General features: G+C 42.1%; 2 non-coding genes across 2 annotated transcripts; one reads left to right on the forward strand and one right to left on the reverse strand.

Moving 5' to 3' along the window:
* Positions 1-7,009: 7,009 nt before the first annotated feature.
* LOC120259653 lies at positions 7,010-7,115 on the reverse strand. Its single transcript, XR_005536210.1, has one exon. It is a non-coding gene; the product is annotated as a small nucleolar RNA R71 (small nucleolar RNA).
* Positions 7,116-13,225: 6,110 nt separating this feature from the next.
* On the forward strand, positions 13,226-13,332 carry LOC120259680. The gene has a single exon (XR_005536237.1). It is a non-coding gene; the product is annotated as a small nucleolar RNA R71 (small nucleolar RNA).
* The last annotated feature ends 9,711 nt before the right edge of the window (positions 13,333-23,043 follow it).

Here is a 23,043-nt window from a genome sequence, read left to right on the forward strand (position 1 = left end):
TCTAAGTGTTTCACACGCCCGTGCGACAATTCCACACAGGCGTTGATCCTTACTGGGCAATTCACATGTGCAGGCACACACCCCTGTGTCTTCTTGGGATGTAGGAGAAATTCCTTGTAGAGAAACACACACCCGTGCAGAAATTCCGCACGGGCGTGTACCATCACAAGGTCGCTCACAGGGTCGAGTTCACACCCCTGTGCCATCTCCGGATGAGCTATGAATGAAAACGCAAGCCCGTGCGAAAATTCCACACGGGAGTGTGTTTTCTATTGACAATTAGAAAACTTTGCAGGCTCTGCACAAAATTCTTGAACACAAATATATACTCAGAGCCTTCCTAACAATGCAATTTTAACCATAGAGAAATAGGAAAAACACGCTCAAACGAGCAAGATTTTTCACCACACATGATTAGGCACATGATAACACCACAATATCCACAAGAAAATCATATCGAAAGCATCTAAGAATCAAGATACCAACACTCAAGGCCTTATTCATGCAAATACTAACTAAAAACTTCGGTTTGCCTCCCAAGAAGCGCTTGTTTTACGTCACTTAGCTTGATGTACCTCTTCCTTACCTTATGGAAGCTTGAAAAGAGTGTATTCCTCCCGACTAGATATTGCATAGCTACTTCCTTTAAACCAAAAATCTACTTATCGGGGTGGAATATTTGTTGGAGAGTCCAACCATCTTATCTTTGGCCTCCAAGAAAACAATTTGGGTTGGGAATTGTCCAAGCTTAACACAAGTGGGTCATTAGATGGCTTCAATCTCCTACCCACATCGTCTTCCAAACCCAAAATCCCTTTCTTGCAATTTATGAATTGATCAATCCCAAAGAGTGGTGCTTGTTCCATTACCTTAGGATTTACTTCTTCTTGTGTATTTTCAGCTTGAAAGGAACATGACACTAGCAAATCCCCTTGAAAAGTTTCTCGCTCACAAGCACAATCTTCATTCACAGTGCCCAAAATCTCAAAATGGTATTCAGATTTCCCTTTTCATTTTATACACCAATGTACTCAATTTTCCCAACTTCTTCATTGTTGTTCACTACCACATCATCTCTATAAGGGACTTGAATTGCTTGCTCAAATGCTTGTTGTTCCTTGGAGAGTGTGCCAAGCATCCCTCCTAATTGATGCTCAAGGTTTTTATAGGAGGCTTCATGACATCTTAGTGTGGTCTCCATATTTTGGACGCAGACATCGGATGCTTCAATGAAGTTAGCTAATACTCTTTGCAACTAAAGTGCATCCTCTCCGAGTATCTCACCCTTTTTACATTCCTCTTGATGTGCTTCCCAATATTGTCCATCACTATTCCACAAGAAGTTTGGGTAGCCCTTTTCAATTGAGTGATATGTGTTGTAACAAGGAATGCCCTGTTGTTGTGAATCAATAATTCTATCAACTTTTCCACTCAGAGCTTCAACTCGAGAATACAGAGCAATGAGCGGATCAATCATCATTTAAACTCCTTGCAAGAAAAAGTAAGACATGACAAAAGAAAATAAATGAGAATGATGGAAGAATAAGAAAGTGTGAAATATAATGAATGATAAATAGTTAAAATAGCAAAGTGCAAAGTTTCCCTAAATGCATATTCCCCGGCAACGGCACCAAAAACTTGACATGACCGAATATGCGTGTAAACTACAAGTGCACGGGTGTCGAAGTAATAATCCCAGATGAGTGGGTATCATATCCACAGAGAGTAGGGAATAACGACACTTAAGTTGCTTCTTAACTAATATGGAAGATGAATAGTGATAAGTGTTACAAAATATTAAATAACAAAAATAAAAGCAACAAGATAGAGAGCACAGGTAAAGGAGAAGGCAAGGCAATCGATAAAGATGGGGTGCCCGGATATTGATCCTCTTAGGACAATCGTTTCAAGTGCAAGAACCCTCTATTATACTTCCTAATTGATGCAACAATGAGTCATGGAAATCCTTAATTACATGATCCCAAATCTAAGGTCAACCATGCCTAACTCTATACATGTCCCGGAGGAGAGATTGAATAACCTCTCTACCTCTCACTCGCATAGAATTGCAATGAGCTCTAGGGATTCCAAGTGATAAACCCTATTCCTATGTATAGACCTAACCCTTTGGTCCAGTTGGAAGATCCCTAGCTATAATTAAGCCCTAGGTGATAAAATCACTTCAACGCTTCACTCCGTTGCACTCGCAACTAAGCCCCAGCGGAAGGTTATCACTTAGCCCATTCACTCTACTATGGCCGCAAAGAACTCTTGGAACGTGGAGGTAGGATAGATCACACCGGAGGGGAAAGGGGACCCTCCACTACCTCTCGACTCACCCTCTCAACCCTCTCCAATCTAGTTTTGTCTAACTCTCATGGTGTGTCACACACTCACAAGAGTTACCAACAAGAACTCTCAACCGAAGTGTCACTCTAGGGGAATATTCGTACAATTAAGTCTCCAAGATTGGAACTCACAATAAGCATCAATTAATTGAAAGCATAATAAAGAGATTAAATAAAACGAATACATCCTAGGGTTCACAAATACCCAAGTACCCACTAGGGTTTAGCTCTCCATGGAGCTAGATACAATCAATGAAATCGAATGGAAAAACAAAGCATCCATAGAAAACCCCCTTGTTAGTTATGGAGATGGTCTTGTGGAGAGTCCTCTACTTGTCGCAAGGGTCCATTTGTCCGGCCTAGGATACAACTCGCCGGATCGGTGCCGACGAAAACTCTCCCACTAATCTTCTTCCAAATGGCACGCGATGTCGGAGCCGTAGAACCCCTCCAAAGCCCTAGCCAATACCTCTAAAACCCTAACCGCCACCTTCTCTCAAGTTAGGGAAAAGATGGAGAAAAGAATGCTGAAATCGGGGCTAAAATCGGCTTTAAAAGGGCTAGAATCAGGAATCCACACGCCCATGTGGGCGCCCCTGAGGATTTTTCACATGGGCTTGTGGAATTTCCACACGCTCGAGTGAATTCTCTATTTTCCTATTTTCTCGGCTGGTTGTAAACAGTGCTGCTGCGATATTTTTTGCTACAGTGTTTTCTACAATACCTTGCTACAGTATCGGCCTGAAATACTCCCGAATCCATGCTTTCATTGAGGTAACGCAAACGGGCACACATTTACATCGTGGATCGCCTTGCTTCTTTAATAACGGACATGTTGGTAGAGATCCTATTCTATATGCACAAGTCAGAATGCTTGAATGTGACTGCCCTTGTGCCCCTCCAAATAGTTGTGCTAACTCGAGTATGAGGATGTTGGCACACATTCCTGTATCTGGAACCCGACCTATGTCTTCGCATTTGAACCTTAGCAAGATTTTCTCCAAATTAGTGCATTACGACCCACATTGGCTTCTTTCTCTCATAATCAGCCTCACAACCCTACCTGCATGAAATTAACATAAATACACCCATATTAGCGTTAAAACCCGAGAAAAGTAATGCTCAACACATGGAAATAACACTTCTTATTCTTATCACACAAGCACTTATCAAAAAGGAAACAGAAAATTAATGTTCACCGAAATAGAAATAGGAAAAGAAGAAAAAGATGGAATGGAAAGAGTGGTGAAAGAGGAAAATATGATGTAGAAATAGTAAATGAAAATGTGAATGACTAAAGTAACCAAGTCCTAGTGTTCCTAATATCCCGTTCCCCGGCAACAGCACCAAAAGCTTGACACGCTCTCGCGTTGCGTGTAAACCGCAAGTGCACAGGTATCAAAGTAATAATTACCACGGTGAGTGGGTAGTCGAATCCACAGGGAATGGAGGATTAGTATTAACTAATTCTTAGTTATCTAGACGAAATCAATGGATGTGATGAAATGAACTAATTACAGGAGAATTAATAAGCAAGCAATCGGGCAAAAAAAAAACCAAGTAAAAGAGATCCCAATCAATAAAGATGAGGTACCTAGACAATGCTGCACCTAGGATCTAACATGAATTACAAGATTCACTAAATGCATCTAAACCGAATGTAATGAGTCGAGGTAATCCAAGAACAACCGGCCCTTGCCTCCAAGCCACCGAGTACTAGTCCCCTACAAGGTCCCGGCGGAGAAATCGCTCAATCTCAACACCTCACACCCCATATGACTGCATTACACTTTAGGGACACCTAAGAGTGAAACCGATTCTTGATAAGTGCTTGTGTGATAAGAATACGAAGTGTTCTTTCCTTATGATAAGCATTACTTTTATCGGGTTTTAATGCTAATATGTGTGTATTTATGTTACTTTCATGCAGATAGGATTGTGAGGCTAAATATTAGAGAAAGAAGCCAATGTGGATCCTAAATGCACCATTTGGAGGAAATCTTGAGAAGGTTCAAACGCGAAGACATAAGTTGGTCTCGAAATGAGGGAATGTGTACCAACCTCCTCATATTCAAGTTAGCACAATGATTTGGAGGGGCACAAGGGCAGTCAAATTCAAGCATTTCGGATTGTGCATGTTGATAAGTGCTTGTGCGATAAGAAGACGAAGTGTTCTTTCCTTGTGTTGAGCATTACTTTTCTCGGGTTTCAACGCTAATATGTGTGTATTTATGTTACTTTCATGCAGGTAGGCTTGTGAGGCCGAATATGAAAGAAAGAAGCCAATGTGGGTTGTAAATACACCAATTCGGAGGAAATCTTGCTAAGGTTCAAACGCAAAAACATAGGTCGGGTTTGAGATACGGGAATGTGTGCCAACCTCCTCGTATTCAAGTTAGTATAACTATTTGGAGGGGCACAAGGGTAGTCACATTCAAGCATTTCGATTTGTGCATATAGAACAAGATCTCCACCAACATGTCTGTTATTGAAGAAACAAAGCGATCCATGACGTAAATGTGTACCCGTTTGCGTTACCTCGATGAAAGCATAAATTCAGGAGCATTTTGGGCAAGTACTATAGTAGGGTACTGTAGGGAAACTGTAGTAAGAATACTGTACCTGCACTGTTCACAGCCGGTCGAGAAAACAGGAAAACAGAGAATCCATACAAAATCCACAGGGCCGCTCACACAGGCATGTGGATTCCCAATTCCAGCCCTTTAAAAGTAGATTTTAGCCCCGATTTCAGTATTCTTTTCTCCATCTTTTCCCCAACATGAGAGAGGGCGGCGGCTAGGGTTTTGAGATGTATTGGCTAGGGCTTTGGAGAGGTTATATGGCTCTGACATCGCGCGCTTTTTGGAAGAAGGTTAGTGGGAGAGCTTTCGTTGGCACCGATCTGGCGAGGTGTATCCTAGGTCGGATAAAGGGACCCTTGCGATGAGTAGAGGACTCTCCACAAGACCATCGCCAAGACTAACAAGGGGGTTTTCTATGGATGCTTTGTTTTTACATTTGATTTCATTGATTGTATCTAGCTCCATGGAGAGCTAAACCCCTAGTGGGTACTTGGGTATTTGTGAACCCTAGGATGTATTCATTTCATTGAATCTCTTTATTATGCTTTTAATTAATTGATGTTTATTGTAAGTTCCAATCCCATATGCTTGATTGTATTAATACTCACCTAGAAGTGACACTAGGATTGAGAGTTCTTCTTGGTAACTCTTGTGAGTGAGTGAAACACTATGAGAGTTAGACAAAGCTAGATTGGAGAGGGTTGACAGGCTGAATCGAGAGGTAGCTGAGCGTTCCCTTTCCCCTCCGGTGTGATCTATCCTACCTCCACATTCCAAGAGTTCTTTGCGGCTATAGTAGAGTGAATGAGCTAAGGGATGACCTTCCGCTGAGGCGTAGTTGTGAGTGCAACGGAGTGAAGCGTTAAATTGATTTTAGCATCTAGGGCTTAATTGTGGCTAGGGATATTTCACCTGGACCAAAGGGTTAGGTCTATACTTAGGAATAGGGTTTATCATTTGAAATCTCTAGAGCTCATTGCAATTCTATACGAGTGCGAGGTGTTGAGATTGTTTGATTTCTCCTCCGGGACATGTATAGAGTTAGGCATGGTTGACCTTAGATCTGGGACTATGCAATTAAGGATTTCCACGACTCACTATTGCATTAATTAGGAAGCATAATAGAGGTTTCTTGTACTTGAAATGATTGTCCTAGGCGGAACAATATCCGGGTACCCCATCTTTATCGATTGCATTACCTTCTCCTTTACTTGTGCTCTCTTTCTTGTTACTTTTACTCTTGAGAATTGAATCTTGTCACACATATCACTATTCATCTTCCACATTAGTTAAGAAACAATTTAAGTGTCTTTATTCGCTACTCTCTGTGGATACGATACCCACTCATCTGGGATTATTACTTCGACACCCGTGCACTTATGGTGTACACACATATACTGATGTGTCAAGTTTTTGGCGCCGTTGCAGGGGAGTAGGCATTTAGAGATACTTTGCACTTTGTTTTTCTTAGCTATTCATTTATTCATTCTATTTCATATTTTCTTATTCTATCATCATTCTGATTTTGTTTCCTTTCTTTTGGTGCAGCTCCAGGTTATGATCCGAGGGAACCCCTCCATACTAATTGAAATAAATCCCGAGCTTAAATGTACACATAGAAGAAAAGGGAAAGAACCTGCGCAAGAACAGTCTAATCTAGCTGATTTGGAAGTAGAAGAACTTAAAAACATGACCGAACAGAATGAGCAGCAGTGGACATTATCCGATTATGCCAAACCTTCAGTATTGGGGACAAAATTGAGCACTGTGCGTCCCCCGATTACAGGTCAGAACTTCGAGCTGAAGCCGGTATTCATCCATATGTTGCAGCAATCCGCTTAGTTCAATGGTTTGGCCGATGAGGATCCAAATAGTCATATAGAGAACTTTCTTGAGGTGTGTGATATGTTGAAAATAAATGGGGTAACGGATGATGACATCAAGTTGAGGGCCTTCCCATTTTCCTTGAAAGGGAGAGCGAAGCAGTTGCTACACTCATTACCTAGAGCATCAATTATGACATGGGAGCAGATGGTAGAGCTTTTCTTGGCCGTTATTTCCCTCCCAGAAAATCTACAAAGATTTGGAATGAGATCTCATCCTTTGTACAATTGGAATTGGAGTCTCTATTTGACACGTGGGAAAGGTTCAAGGAGCTCCTGAGAAAGTGCCCGCAACACGAATTCCCGGAGTGGATGATTGTTCAGACCTTTTACAATGGTCTGAATCCGAGTACAAGGCAACTCTTGGATACGGCAGCAGGAGGTACATTAGGTAGCAAGCCCCCGGTAAGGCCCATCCATTAATTGAAGAAATGGTGTTAAATAGCTACCAATGGAATGCTAGGGAGAAGAAAAAGGTGACCGGTCTCCATGAGATAGATGCAGTGACTTCGTTGGCAGCTCAAGTGGAATCATTGAGTAAGAAGTTAGATCTTCTAACTTCAAACAGAGTAGCGGCTGTGATTACTAGCACCGGGTGTGGTGGAGGACATGCTCCCTCTGATTGCCCGATATCTATTGGTGATGCATCTTCAGTTGAGAACGTCGATTTTATAGGTAATAGCATGAGGACTCAAGGGAACCCATACAACAACACCTATAATACGGGTTGGAAGAATCATCCCAATTTCTCGCGGAGTAACCAAGGTCCATAAAAGGCCATGGGGCCACCGGGTTTCCAACAATAAGGCCCAAATGTGGAAAACAAAGTTTCAGGTTTAGAGACGAGAATGACCGATTTGGAGAAGGCCTTAACTAGGTTTGTGCAATCGTCAAATACAAGGTTTGAATCAATTGAGGCTACACTTCGCAACCATACCGCCTCCTTACATAATCTTGAAAATTAAATGGAGCAGATTGCAAAGTCCTTATCAGAAGGGCCACATGGAAGTTTGCCGAGCAATACCGAGACCAACCCTAGAGAGCATGTGAAGGTGATCACTTTGAGAAGTGGTCGTGAGGTCGATAGTAGGCTTCCGAGTGAGAAGCCAAATGAACATGGACCCGAGGTTATAGAGGTTGAAGAGGGAACAAGCAAAGAGAAGGAGGTGGCACCTCCACCTTTCAAGCCCTTTTTAAAGCGGCCGCTAAGGTGGCTTTCACACTTACAAGGTGGTAGCTCTTTCTATTGGGATAGTAGCATTCGCTCATCCTATGAGATAGCTCTTTCTCTCATTAGGGCATAACAAGTATCCGACTTATAAGAGTAGCTTTATACTTTATAGGCGGTAGCTCTTTCCACCCCCAAAGCACACAAACAAGTATAAATTATTTCTCTTTTTCCACTTTTTTTATAACAAAACAAGAAATAGAACTAATTAGTCTCCTACACATCGAATTTGAGTTTCCAAAAGAGTTTAATGAGCGAGATGTGCAACAAATGTCAATCGGGCAAAAATTCCTAGAAATTCAAGTAAAAACTAGAGCTTGAAAACATTCATTATTAAAAAATTCTACTAAACTCAAGAATACCATCATTGCAACTAAGGTGAACCGCCATTGGCTACGTGAGCATGTACAATAAAAGTATAAGTATAAAGGACATGTATAAAGCGAACTTCTCCCCATACTTAAGATATACATTGCTCTCAATGGATTCATTGAAGCTCAATAAACAAAAACAACTCGAGTATATAAAAGATAGAGCAATGGGATACAACTCGGGATAGAATAAAAGAGAAACTCAGAAGGACAATCCTTTATGAGTATACAACTCCAAAAGATAGTGCAAAAGTAAAATGCGAGAAATAAAAGAAATAAAAGAAAAATGTGTCAAGCGTCAGTGTTATCGGTGATCGGCTCTACTACTGCTGCTGGTGGAGATAGATCAAATGGTGGTGATGGATCTGGTGATGATGATGCTAGTAGAGCCGGAGAGGTCCTCGGTCTCATAATGAAGGGTGAGGACATGTCCCGTTCTAATAACTGCTGTAGAATGTCGAGACATGACATCACCTCCACGTGGTTCATAGCCTGTAGTGCATGAACCTCGGCCAAATCACTCTGGATCACCCCTACAACACTCTCAAGCTCTCAAAATAATCATGGCTTCAAGGTGGAAAGAAGCTGCACACCGGAGATGGCTCCTGTGCTGGGGGAGGCGCCTCTGTAGCTTTGTGCGCGGATTGAGGTTCGGAGACCGGCTGAGGACCGTCTATAGCGTCACCCTCTCTCTCGGCTATCTATAGGGCAGGCGTGATCAAGGCATACAGTCCTTGTAGACACCTGCGAACCATCCCCATCAATCTCATGGTCTCTATACCTAGGGAGAATAGGTACAATTGCCTTCTCGGCACCTCGAATTGCGTCCACTAGACCCATCCCTAAGATGAGTCTAGTGATATATGGGTCCGAGAAAATCACTCCTACCATGGTGTATTGCCCCTGATGCCTTAGGTACTCTACTATAATATGTCCTAGATGGACCAGTGTGCTCTGAATCATCGAATAAAGATATTAAACCTACCGGCTCAGGACGCAGGTGCTGTCACCACGATCGTTCACCAACCTGCTCAGAATAGCGTGCAAGTATCAGTACGCAGGTCGAGAAATGCACATGGCCTTGGATACCCCGGCTCATACTAGCCCTGACCACATAACACTCTATACGCTCTCTGTCGGGTCAAAGCACCAGGATAATCTATCGACAACTGAGCGTACTCCTCATTATCCGTGAAGGCCTCATCGTACAAACCAAGTAAAATCAAAAACTGAAAGACGCTCATACTATGGTGATGTCCAAATACTATAAACTAAATCGAGTCAAAGGACGAGAACACCTCTAGTGTAAGCATGCGGATAGCTGGCTCTCGTATAAGTAGTACTCTCCTCCAACTTCCCACAGAGAGAAGCTCCTCTACCTTATCTGCCATCTGAATCTCTCTGAGCTCATCAAATATCGGGAAACCGCATCTATCGAAACCTCAACTTGACCAACCTCGTAAAACAAGCCTGGTGCTCGGGAATGGCAAATTCCTTTTGTTCGGGCTCGGGTGAGGTCTCCCGGGGATGTTTACCTTCTTGCTCCTTTAATGTGGGGGCCATCCCTATAAGATTTGAAAAGGAATTTGATTAACATCACTCATAGGATAATATTACAGAATTCTACATGGTCGTGTGGAATTTCCACACACTCATGTGGATCCACAGGGTGTGAAAACCGCATGGCTGCATGCTAAAACTCCAAAAATACATTTTAAAATCGTCTCTAAACTCTTTCTAAGCATGCATAAACCATCTATTTGTAAAAATGATGCAATATTCATCATTCTAATCAATTAAAATGAAATATGATGAAGAAAAGAGGAAATGAGGGTTTACCAACAAGCTGAACATGAAAACTTTTGAAATTGGCCAGAAAGTTGAGTAAAACTCCTATAAATCAATGGTGCAAGGTCGGGAGAGTAATGGAGAGTGTTTTCTGAGTGGGTGGGAGTGCAAGAATGAAGAAAAGCCAAATATATTTTAAAGGAAACCCGCGGCTCTTGTGTTTTGTACATTCACATAGGCGGGTGGAAATTACCCACGCCCTGTGACTCCAAAGGAGGGCTTCACAGGGGCAGACGCATACCCCTGTATCCTCTCGGGATAACATTTTGAACCTCTAAATACACCCACACAGGCGTGCGGAAATTACCCACAAGCAGACCCACGCCCCTGTGGCTTCTCAGTCCAATAGAGAAAACTCTCTAAGTGCAACACACGCCTGTGCGAAAATTCCACACGAGCGTGGACCTTCACAGGCTAAGCTCACAGGGGCATCCCACATGCCCCTACGTATTCTCAGGATAGAAGATTGTACTTTTGCAGAGATCCACACGAGCGTGTGGGAATTACCCACACATGTGTGTTTGTCACAGGATCATCCACAGGGGCGAGTAGATGCCCCTGTGTCTTCTCGGGAAAATCTCTAAGTCTCCTTAGGAAGACACACGGCCGTGCGAAAATTGCCCACAAGCGTGTGACCGTCGCAAGGTCATTTACAAGGGTGAGTCCACACACGTGTGTCTTCTCGGGATGAGCTCTCAGTAAAGACGCACGGCTGTGTGGAAATTCCACACGGCTGTGTGTTTTCTCTGGATGACTCAGAAAAATTTCAGGCTACGCAGAACATGTCTGAACGTGTATACACACTTACAGCCTGCCTTGCATGCAACATATATCAGGGAAAAACACAAAAAACTTGCTCAAAAGACAAATAACTTTACCAAACACATTTTAAGCACATGAAAACACCAAACAATCCACAAGAAAATCACAGCAAAAACTTCGAAAAGATCTAGACACCGACACTCATAGCCTTATTCATGCAAACACTAAACTAAACACTAGAAAAATAGTAAACACTTGGGTTGCCTCCCGAGAAACGCTTGTTTAACGTCACTTAACTCGACGTACCTCGCCTTACCTCATAGGGGCTCATAGATGAAGTTTTCCCTCTTACCCATGACTTGGAAGCATGATTAACATAGTCTTTTGAAGGTAGAGGGGAAGTTGTCGAGCTTGTTGCTACCCAAGGGTTTGTCACCCTTGTTTTATTCTTGAACATCCCCAACAGCCTTGGGGCGTTTCTTGTGGCATCTCCTTGCCTAATTCATCTTCCGGAGCACCTTCTTCAGTATTCCCGAGGTAGATGGTACTTTTTCCTCTAGACAAAGAACTAATACTTTTTCCTCTTCTACTTCTTGGTTTAGTAACCCCTCGTACGGGTCCGGATTCAACATTTCTTGCACAGATTCATCGATTAGTTCATCAGTAGTATTAAGAAAGTAGAGAGTATCATCAAAGACAAGAGAATGTCGCATGGCTTCAGCGAGGCGGTAGGTCAACATGTCATCGCCCACCATCATTGTCAACTCCTGACTATCTATGTCGATCAGTGCCTTGGAAGTGCATAAGAAAGGCCTCCCAAGTATCAAAGGAACATCTCCATCCTCATCAATGTCCAACACTATGAAGTCTACGGAAAATATATACTTGTATACTTTGATAAGCATGTCTTCAATGATGCCCCTCGGATGTCTCACAATTCGGTCTGCCAATTGTAATGTCATCTGAGTAGGCCTAGGCTTTCCCAAGCTTAGCTTTTGAATGAACGAGTATCGCATGATGTTGATACTGGCCCCTGAATCTACCGATGCCATTTGTTCACCCAAATTGCCAATGTTGCACGGGATGATAAAGCTTTTGGGGTCTTTCTTCTTGTTCAACATATTCTTTTCCAACACCGCTAAACAAGAGGCATCTAGAATTACCGATGCACTCTGTTCCATCTTTCTCTTGTTTCTCAAAAAATCTTTTAAGAACGTTGTATACCGAGGCATTTCAGACAACACCTCCACAAAAGGAATGTTGATGTGCAATTGCTTGAATAGACCCAAGAACTTCTTGTATTGGTCATCATTTTGGTCGTTCTTCAATCTTCAAGGATAAGGGATTCTTGGCTTGTAATATGGGGGTACCACCTCCTGTGTTTGGTTGCTCTTTCCTCAACCTCCATGACCTTGGGTGCTTCAACATTGGATTTCTCACAAGAAAACCTTCACATGTTCTCATGGATTGGTCTCGGTGTTACTTGGCAAGCTTCCTTGTGGTCTCTCTGATAGTGACTTCGCAATTTACCACACTTGGTTCTATAAATTGTGCAAGGAAGCAGTGTAGTTGCGAAGTGTAGCTTCGACCGACTTAAAATGTCTATCCGATGATTGAACAAATCTGGTCAAAGCTTTCTCTAGATCGGTCATCCGGGTCTCCAAGCATAAAACTTTATTCTCCATGTTTGGGGCTTGTTGTTGTTGAAGGCCCGTTGGTGTCATGGCCTTTTGCTTCCCTTGGTAACTCCATGAGAAATTGGGGTGGTTCCGCCACCCTATGTTGTAGGTGTTGCTATAAGGATTTCCTTGTAACCTTCCTGAGTTACCTACAAAATCTACTTGTTCAGTCAGGGCTGAAGCAACAATCGAGATAGTTCAATCATGACGACATATGTGAATCCCCACAACCATCATAACTTGTGATAGCGGCTACCCTCGATGAAGTCAATGTGTCCAATTTCTTGCTCAATGCCTCTGCCTTGGCTGCGAAGGATGTAACTGCATCGATCTCATGGACTCTAACAACTTTTTTCCTTTCCCTCGCATTGCATTAGTTGCTATTCATGGCCATTTTTTCTACCAACTTTCGGGCTTCATCAGTGTCTTGCTCCCCATTGTATCTCATGTGGTGGCATCTAGAACTTGTCTTGTACTTGGATTTCAACCCGTTGTAAAAAGTTTGAATGATCATCCATTCATAAAATCCGTGTTGTGGATACTTTCGCAAGAGATCCTTGAATCGTTCCCATGTCTCAAACAAGGATTCAAGCTTTATCAGAACAAACGATGATATTTCATTATGAAGCTTTGCCAACTTTCCCGGAGGGAAGTATCTTACAAGGAAAGCTTCAACCATCTCATTCCAAGTCGTGATGGATGCTTTTGGCAAGGAATGAAGCCATTGCTTGGCTCTTCCGTTTAGAGAGAATGCGAAAGCCCTCAATCTGATAGCATCATCGAAAAACTCCGTTAATCTTCAGCATATCACAAACTTCCAAGAAGTTTTTGATGTGATTGTTTGGATCCTCATCGGTCAAACCATTGAACTGAGCTGACTGCTAAATCATCTGGATGAATGCCAGCTTTAGCTCGAAAATTTGGAGCTGTAATTAGGGTTCGCACAATACTAGATTATGTGCCCAAAACTAAGGGTCTAGCATAGTCAAAAAGTGTTCTCTATTGTTCATTCTGCTCTTCTATATCCTCTGACCCTTTAACTTTTATTTCAGCTTGATTGGATGCTTCTTGTACAGGTTCTTTACCCTTTCTTTCTGAGTGTATGTTCAAGTTCAGGATCACCATCAATGAATATCAAAGGGTTTCCTCGGGTCATAACCTGGAGCTACACCAAAAGAAACGAAAAAAATCAGAATGATGATAGAATAAGGAGATGTGATATAGAATGAATGAATGAATAGCTAAGATAGCTAAGTGCAAAGTATCTCTAAATGCCTATTCCCCGATAACGGCGCCAAAAACTTGACACACCCCTTGTGTGTGACCTGCAAAGTGCACGGATTTATCGAAGTAATAAATCCCAGGTGAGTAGGGTATCGTATCCATAGGGAATAAGAAATAGAAACACCAAGATTGCTAATTAATTGATAAGAAGTAGGGTACTTGGATATAGGATTATCGCTTCAAGTGCAAAACCAACTATTATGCTTCCTAACTAATGCTCAATGAGTCGTGGACATCCAAAGATACACGGTCCCAAACCTAAGGTCAACCGTGACTAACTCTACACTATGCCCAGGGGAGAAATCGATCAGTCTCAAAACCTCACACTGTGCAAAGTCGCAAGAAGCTCTAGGGATTCAAAGTGATAAACCCTATTCCTATATGTACACCTAACCCTTTGGTCCATGCGAAAAGGTCCCTAGTCACAATTAAGCCTTGGATACTAAAGTTTACTTCGATGCTTCACTATGTCGCTTATGCAACTAAGTCCCAATAGAGTTTAACCTTTAGTACTTCACTCTATTATGACAGCAAAGAACTATAGGAAATGGAGGTATAATAAATCACATCGGAAGGGAAAGGGGATGCTCCGCTACCTCTCGACTCACCCTCTCGACCCTCTCTAATCTAGCTTTGTCTAGCCCTCATTGTATGTCACTCATCCACAAAGGCTACCAAGATGGATTCTCAACCCTAGTGTCACTCTAAGTGAGAAATCATTCAACAAGCATTCAAGATTGGAACTCAATTAAAGACATCAATTAAGGAAAATATAATAAAAGTCAGTGAAACAAATACATCCCAGGGTTCATAAATCCAAGTACCCACTAGGGGTTTAGCTCTCCATGTAGTAAGATATAATCAATGATAGAATCGAAAATAAAAATAAGCAATCCATAGTAAAACCCAATCGGTATTTATGTCAATGGTCTTGTGGAGTAGCCTCGTCTTCACCAAAGGTCTCCTTGTCAAGCCTAGGACACACCTGGCCGGATCGGTGCTAACGAAAGCTCGCCAAATAACTATCTTCCAAGTGAAAAGCGATTGCAAAGCTGTAGAACCACTCCAAAAGCCTTGCTAATATCACTCTAAACCCTTTGCCGCAAGTCTCTTAATAATTGAAGAAAAGATGGGAAAAAAGGCCTCGCAAATATGGCTAAATCGCGGCTTTAACTAAGCTGGAATTGGGCATCCACACGGTCCTGTGGAATTTCCACACGGGCGTGTGGATTCTCTGGAATCCTGATTTTCTGTGGCCTATGAACAGTAACTGCTTTAATTTACCTAGGTTTGCACACATTTACGTATCTTTGAATCCAACTGTTGTCTTCGTGTTTATTCCTTCCAAGATTTCATCAAATAGTGCATTCACGATCTACATTAGCTTCTTTCTCACATATTTGGCTACCACAACTCTACATGCACCAAAGTAACACAAATACACATGTATTAGCGCTAAAACCTGATAAAAGTAATGTTTAATGCAAGGAAAGAATACTTCGCATTCTTAACACATAATTGCTTCCCCGCAAGTGTACGGGATCGCCAAGTAATACCTCGCGTGAAGACGCGAGGATCGTATTCCACGGGGCTAAGGATCTCCTATCACTCTTTCTCGAGCTATTATCTAGCCTAAGATCTCAAATGATGGATTTTACTCTACTAAATGTAATTATAGCTAAAACAAGGTTATGAACAAATTAGAGAGCACAAGCAATGAGCAAGAAAGAAATTCAATATAATGCAAAGGCCTATGGATGTGGATCCCCTTGAGGGGTTATCATGCAACATGAATGATGATCTAAAGATGCAAGGGTAAAAATGGACCATGAGATTCCAAGATTAGAACAACCCCAATTTCTCGGCGATTGAACCCTAATCCCATACAAACATAGATAGGAATTTCTTCCAAATCTACATTCCTACGATTGCATTGAGTACGAGGAAATCTCACTTACGAATAAACCTACTCTTCTTCGGATTAAACATACATGGAGGGCTACCAAACACCCAATTTCTCGGCATGATGATACAAGTATCCCCTTCTAATACATTCATGATCTAATACATGCGAGCAAGTCACATCTACATGCATCACTCATAAAAGAGCTACGGATTTCTCCTTAGTGTAGCACTTAGCATGAAAACAATGGACTAGATCTCAAAATTACCCAAGCATAGAATTAACAAGTTATCATCCAACATACATGATAAAACCCCCTAAGGTTCACCAACACCCGGTGGCCTTGGGGGTCTAGTATGTCATCATCCCACAACAAGCAATACAAACAAACAAAACATGAAACAAAAGCATAAATGATACTCCCTAGATGAAATGGTGAAGGAGGAGGTGAAGAATGTGCCGAATGACGCTTTCCCCGCAAAAGGAGTGCCAAATGATGCTTCCTCTAGCCGTGGGTCTCCTTCCTTCAAATCGTGGTAGATCTCCCATTGAATGATGTTGCCTTCTTGCCTTGAGAATCTTGGACCTTGGGCTTGGATGATCTTCTAGCTTCCTTGCCCTTCTTCTCCTCCCCAAGGTCGCCCAAAAACTCCCAAGTGCTATCCCAAAGTCGGCAAAGAAAACGGCCAGCCAAAAGTCCTCTTTTCTGCCCTAAAGGTTGGTATTTATACCCCCTGAGGCATACGGGTCGTATGGGGGTAGTATAGCACCCAAAAACCCTAGATTCGTGATCCATACGGGGTGCATACGGCCCCCATACTAGGTAGTATGGAAATCTGGGCAGACACTTAAAATCAATCATGCTACATACAGATACATCTCTACATCTGGGTAGTATGGGGGTAGTATGAAATTCCTGTTTTCTTCTCTTTTCGCCCAAATGATATCTTCTTGTTCTCTATGGCTTCCTTATGCCCTACAAAGCAAATAATAGACGATTAAGCGCAAAACGGGCATCAAACCTCACAAAATACATGCAAAGTGAATACGATATATGCATGAAAACATCTACATTTAGACACTTATCAAATATCCCCACACTTAAGCGTTGCTTGTCCCCAAGCAAACAACTCATGAAAAAACAAAGAGACCGAGAAGTGGCTAAATGCACTACCTCGCATCAAGTAAATATAAGACTCCAAAAAGCAATGGACAATGATACATAGATGTTGAGTCATAGTCAATAAGCATAATAAAAAAATATCCCTGTCTCACCCCTTATATATACCGTGTCGTGTAAGTGAATCTTATATCTCATATGCCCTGATCTGGTCTAGCCTAAGGGCTTCAATCAGTACAACTCTAGATGCTAATCACTCCACTTACAAAGAATACTAAGTCTTAAACTACTAAGTGCTACTTCAATGGCCAAATAAGATCCTTCTAATTCTATACCTTGAAACTATGTCCACTTTCTACTCAAAACCTTTGGTAGGTACTCAAAAAGATCACTAGGTTTTATTTTCATTTCATCATTCATTTCATCATTCATTTCTTGTTTTTTTTTTCTTTTTTTTTTTTTGAGTCCGACTAACGTAGACTGCACCAACATCATTTTGAAATCTTTCTGGAGGGTGCACATGCTAGTTAGGCACAAGAGCCACCCAACTACTCGATTACAGTCTACATAGACGCATTCATGCTTCAGATGTAGAGGAATACTGACATAGACTCATTTTTTTCCCTTTTTTTTCCTTTTCTTTTTCATTCATTTCATTTTTTTCAATTTTTTTTTTCACATTCACCCTAGATCACATCTTCAGGGTAGTCTACATGACACAAAACTAGGATTAGCTGAACAAGACTTAGAAGTTCTTAAGAGTCCATTGAAGGAAAGAACTTAGTGTTCTAAGGCCAAGTACTCAAAGTAGTGTGTTACACATAAAAGAGAGTTAGAGAGTAGTCACATTGGCTATTCCCAGGGCATCGACAAAAAATTTAGTGCACATGACAATACTAGGGGTAAAACAGGATTCAATAAAGCATAGAAACAAGTAACTCAAATCAATCATTAGTCCAAGCTAAAAGAATCTTACAAGAATGAAGAAAGCCATCATAGGTAACACTAGCATGTAGCAAATGATCCTAAAACATGAAATACACCCATCCCCACACTTAGTGTTGTACATTGCCCTCAATGTACACTAATCATGAAAAACATGCAAGATGAAGCAATGCAAATATAAAGGAGGGTGAAAACGAACTCCCCTGTTCAACTTGTGCTCGTCGTGAGGTAGGACGTGAGAAAATGTGTGGTGAGCAATACATGTCCCGTCCGACCTCCATTAAAACCAGGAAAGCTCACCAAATTCCCTTAATGCCCTCCGAGGCAAAAAGGGGACATCATCATTCCACAAAGATTTAAAAATACAAGCACAAGGGGAAAACTAGAGAGTAGTCAACAAAAACACAAAGATGAAAATAAACTAAAGTTTCGACAACACAAGTTGGTAGGGTAGAACCATGCTGATAAGTGCTTGTGCGATATGAATGCGAAGCTTACGCCCTCATGTGGAGCATTACTTTTCTCAGGTTTTTACAATAATATGTGTGTTTTTATGTTACTTTTACGCAGGTAGGGCTGTGAAGCCGAGTATGAAGGAAATAGGCCAATGTGGATCATAATGCACTTATTTTGGAGGAGATCTTGCTAAAGTTCAAACGCGAAGACATAGGACAGGTGTGAGATGCTAGAGTGTGTGCCAACCTCCTCGCATTTGAGTGAGCACATCCATTTGGAGTGCACTAAAGGCATCACACTATCGTAGCAGCACTGCTCACGACCGCCGAGAAACCGAGAGAGAATCCACGCGGGGTAGAAATTATCCACGCCCATGTGGAAATTCCGCGACGGGCGCTGTATCGCCCACGCTCGTGGAGTTGCCCGATTCCACCTCTATTTAAAGCCGATTCAGCCCCGATTTTTGGTATTCTTTTTCTCCATCTTTTTCCCCAACTTGCGAGAGAGCTTCGGCTAGGGTTTTGAGGGATATTGGCCAAGGTTTTGGAGAGGTTCTATGGCTCTGACATCGTTATTCCATTAGGAAGAATGTTGGTAGGGGAGCTTCGATCGAGGCGTATCCTATACCGGACGAAGGAATCCTTGGACGACGAGTAGAGGACTTTCCACAAGACCATTGACACGACCATCGAGGGGGTTTCTTTATGGATTCATTGCTTTTACATTCGATTTCTTTGATTGTACTTAGCTCCATGGAGAGCTAAACCCCTAGTGGATACTTGGGTGATTGTGAACCCTAGGATGTATTCGCTTCATTGAACTTCTTTATTATGCTTTCAATAAATTGATGTTTATTGTGAGTTCCAACCTTGAATGCTTGATTGTATGAACATTTCCCCTAGAGTGACACTAGGGTTGAGAGTTCTTGTTGGTAACCTTGTGAGTGAGTGACACACCACGAGCATTAGACAAAGGTAGGTTGGAGAGGGTTGAGAGGGTGAGTCGAGAGGTACATGAGGGTCCCTTTTTCCCTCCTTGTGCCCCTCTAAATGGTTGTGCTAACTCAAATACGAGGAGATTGGCACACACTCTAGCATTTCACACCTGACCTATGTCTTCGCGTTTGAACCTTAGCAAGATTTCTCCAAAATCGGTGGATTATGATCCACATTGGCTTCTTTCCTTCATAATCATCCTCACAACCCTACCTGCATAAAAGTAACATAAAAACATACATATTAGTGTAAAAACCCGAGAAAGGTAATGCTTAACATAAGGAAAGAATGCTTCGCATTCATATCGCACAAGCACTTATCAAACTCCCCCACCCTTAAGTTTTTGCTTGTCCTCAAGCAAAAATTAAACATTTTGTGCATAGATGAAGGAAATATTGGAAGTGCTTGGCCTTAGGTTCACCAAACTATACAAAGAGAGCATTCTACAAGTAAGGGAAATTTCAACACTAATCATGAAAAATCGAAGCTCTAGCTAAAAACTTGAATCAAAAAGGACAACAAACCCGAAATCGTGAAAGTGTGTGGACTCACTCAAGTCAACCCAAAGTATACTCCTCAAAGCTCTAAGTATAAGGGACTTATTTATATTCAACAAGAAAGCAACACCAATTTCAAAGATGGTAGTAGCTTCACACATTCTCTAAGGTAGCCCTTTCCCAAACGGCCGCTAAGGTGGCTTTCACACTTTTGAGGTGGTAGCTCTCTCTATGGAGTGGTAGCTTTCACTCATTCTATGAGATAGCTCTTTCTCTCATTAGGGCATAACTAGTATCCGACTTATGAGAGTAGCTTCATACTTCATAAGTGGTGGCTCTTTCCACCCAAAATGTAAAAGAAACAAGAAAACTATTTTGTTCCTTCTTTTCATTTTCATTTCATTTTTTTTATTTTTTTCTAGAATTTAACACAAGAAAAAACTATAACTGGTCCCTTTAACATCGAACATGAGTTTCCAAAAGAATTTAAAGAGTGAGTAGTTCAACGAATGTAAATCGGGCAAAAATTCCTAGAAATTCAAATAAAACTAGAGCATGAAGACATTCAATGTTGAAAATTCTTCTAAACTCAAGAATGCAATCAATGCAACTAAGGTGAACCGCCATTGGCTATGTGAGCATGTATATCAATCAAGAACAATAGAAAAGATGTGTGCACTATGAAACTTCCCCCACACTTATAGTTGTACATTGTCCCCAATGTACACATGCAAGCTCACTCATAATGTATATCAATCAAGAATATATATGGGAGAAGCAATCAAAACAATACTCCCCAGATTCCTAGTGTCACGTTTGATGAAGCTAACTCCTTGGGAGTAGTGTTTCAAACATGTTGTGAAGCTCACACGGCCAAGTGCGGAAAGCACCTTGGTCATGCCCATGACAAAGTCTCAATTCCGAAAATGACAAGACCATCTGCACGCATACATGAGGGGGTTCAGTGAAGCTCAATAAAAACAAAACAACTCGAGTATATAAAAGATAGATCAATGAATACAACTCAAGATAACAAAATGAAAATAACTCAAAAGGAGAGTCCTTTCTGAGTGAGCAAGTCCAAAATAAAGTGCATAAAAGTAAAGAAATGGAAATAAAATCAAATATCGGTGTCGCGCTCTAGGTCCTCTGCTGCTGGTGGTGGTGAGGACGTACATGGTGGGTCCACTAGTGCTGGTATAGGTGCTGATGAAGATGCTGGAGGAGCTGAGGGTCTACATCTCAATAGTTGTCGTAGGAAATCAAAACGGAACATAAGATCGACATACTACGCTGACTATATTGCCCGCATCTCGATGATCTCAGACCGCAATATACCCATGGTGCTCTCGAGCCTCTCAATATGATCGTAGGATCCTGAAAGGATACCTGGCTGTCCTGGTCTCGGCTACCGCGCGGGGCGGAATCTTCCATTTCATCCCCTCCACCCTCGATGCTCTAAGTGGTGGGTGTGGCCAAAATGTAAGCTCCAGGTCCATATCTGCGTACCACTCCCATCATCCTGAGCGTATCGAGTCCAAGTGAAGAAGGAAGAACCATCTGATCGGTATGTCGTATAGCAGCTCCGAACCCCATCCCCAGAATGAGTCTAGTAATGTAAGGACCAGCAAATAATACTCCTACTCTCCTACTCTGGCCCTGGTATTGCATATACTCCACCATAATGTGCCCCAGATGAATGGGCACAGACCTCACCATGGAATATAAATAAAGTAGTTCCTGCCGTGACAAAACACTAGTGTTGTCGCCACAACTATCCACAGACCTGCTAAGGACAACAAACAAATACTTGTAGCTTAGCCTAGACAAGCATGTGGCTTTGGACACACCTGGTTCATGCCGCCCCGGTCCACACAATACATGATAGGCTTTCTATGGGGTTAAGGTGCCCGGGTAATCTATCGGTAGATGTCCATACTCCTCTATTACTATATATGCCTCATCGTACAAACCCATGCAAATGAAAAACTCAGAAATGCTCATGGTGAATTGACGACCGAACACTCTAAACTATATGTCATCCATAAACTCAAAAGACGCCAGCACCTCGAAAGTCAGTTGTCAGAAAACTGGCTCTCGTATAGACAACAGCCTCTGCCACCCTCCTACAGCCATCAGCAACTCCAGCTCTCTAACAATCTCATCACCCCGCCGGACCCCGTTTAACACACTAAGGTTCGCGAAACAGGATTGGCCAAACCTAAGCCCTGATAGTCGCTCGAAGCGAGGTTGATGCTCGGGATCCAAAAATGCAATATGTGCCAACTCGGGTGAAGGTTCCCTAGGGCGCTTGCCTTTTTGCTTCTTTGCGTGTGGTGCCATGCCTGCAAGCAATAGTGAAGAGATGATCAAAGACGCTCAGTCATAGAATACTACAGAATTCCACAAGGGCTTGTGGAAATTATCCACGCCCGTCTGGATCTGCAGGGCGTAAAAAACCGCATGATAGCATTTCTATTTTCACAAAAAAAAATACAATACAATGTAAAACCCTATTAAAATGCTCTCTGAAAAAATGCATAGACCCTTTTAAATCAAAATTTAAAACAACTCAAGTCGTTTAATTTACTAAAACAAGAAATGGCAAATAGAAGAGGGATTAAAGATTCACCAAAAGAAAAGAAAAAGATAGGTACGAAAACCTTGAATTCGGTACAAAAATTTGCTTGAAAATCCCCGTAAGACAATGATCAACGGCCGGCAAATTAATCAGGAGCAGTTTTCAGGTGGTTGAAGATGAATAGGAAGAGAAAATGCAAGGAATTTTTAAAAAAAATTCGCGTCTCTTGGAATTCTGCGCATTCCCACGGGCGTGCGGGAATTACCCACGCCCGTGTGTCTCCATAGGCAAACTGCACAAGCGCAGGTGCACGCCCCTGTGCGCTCTCAAAAAAATGCCCTTTTGACTCTAAACGCTCTCACACGGGCATGCGGAAAATACACACTCCCGTGCGCCCGACCCACACGGGAAGCCGCACGCCCCTGTAGCTTCTCTAGACATGTTTACACACTCAGAGCCTGCCATATTGTGCAAGTTTTACCAGTGAAAATATGAAATAAAGCTCAAACGACCCAACTTCGCCAAATCCACATGAAAGCACACAATGAATCCTCAAAACCT

Source organism: Dioscorea cayenensis, chromosome 4 (assembly GCF_009730915.1).
Source record: "Dioscorea cayenensis subsp. rotundata cultivar TDr96_F1 chromosome 4, TDr96_F1_v2_PseudoChromosome.rev07_lg8_w22 25.fasta, whole genome shotgun sequence".
Taxonomy (NCBI): Eukaryota; Viridiplantae; Streptophyta; class Magnoliopsida; order Dioscoreales; family Dioscoreaceae; genus Dioscorea; species Dioscorea cayenensis.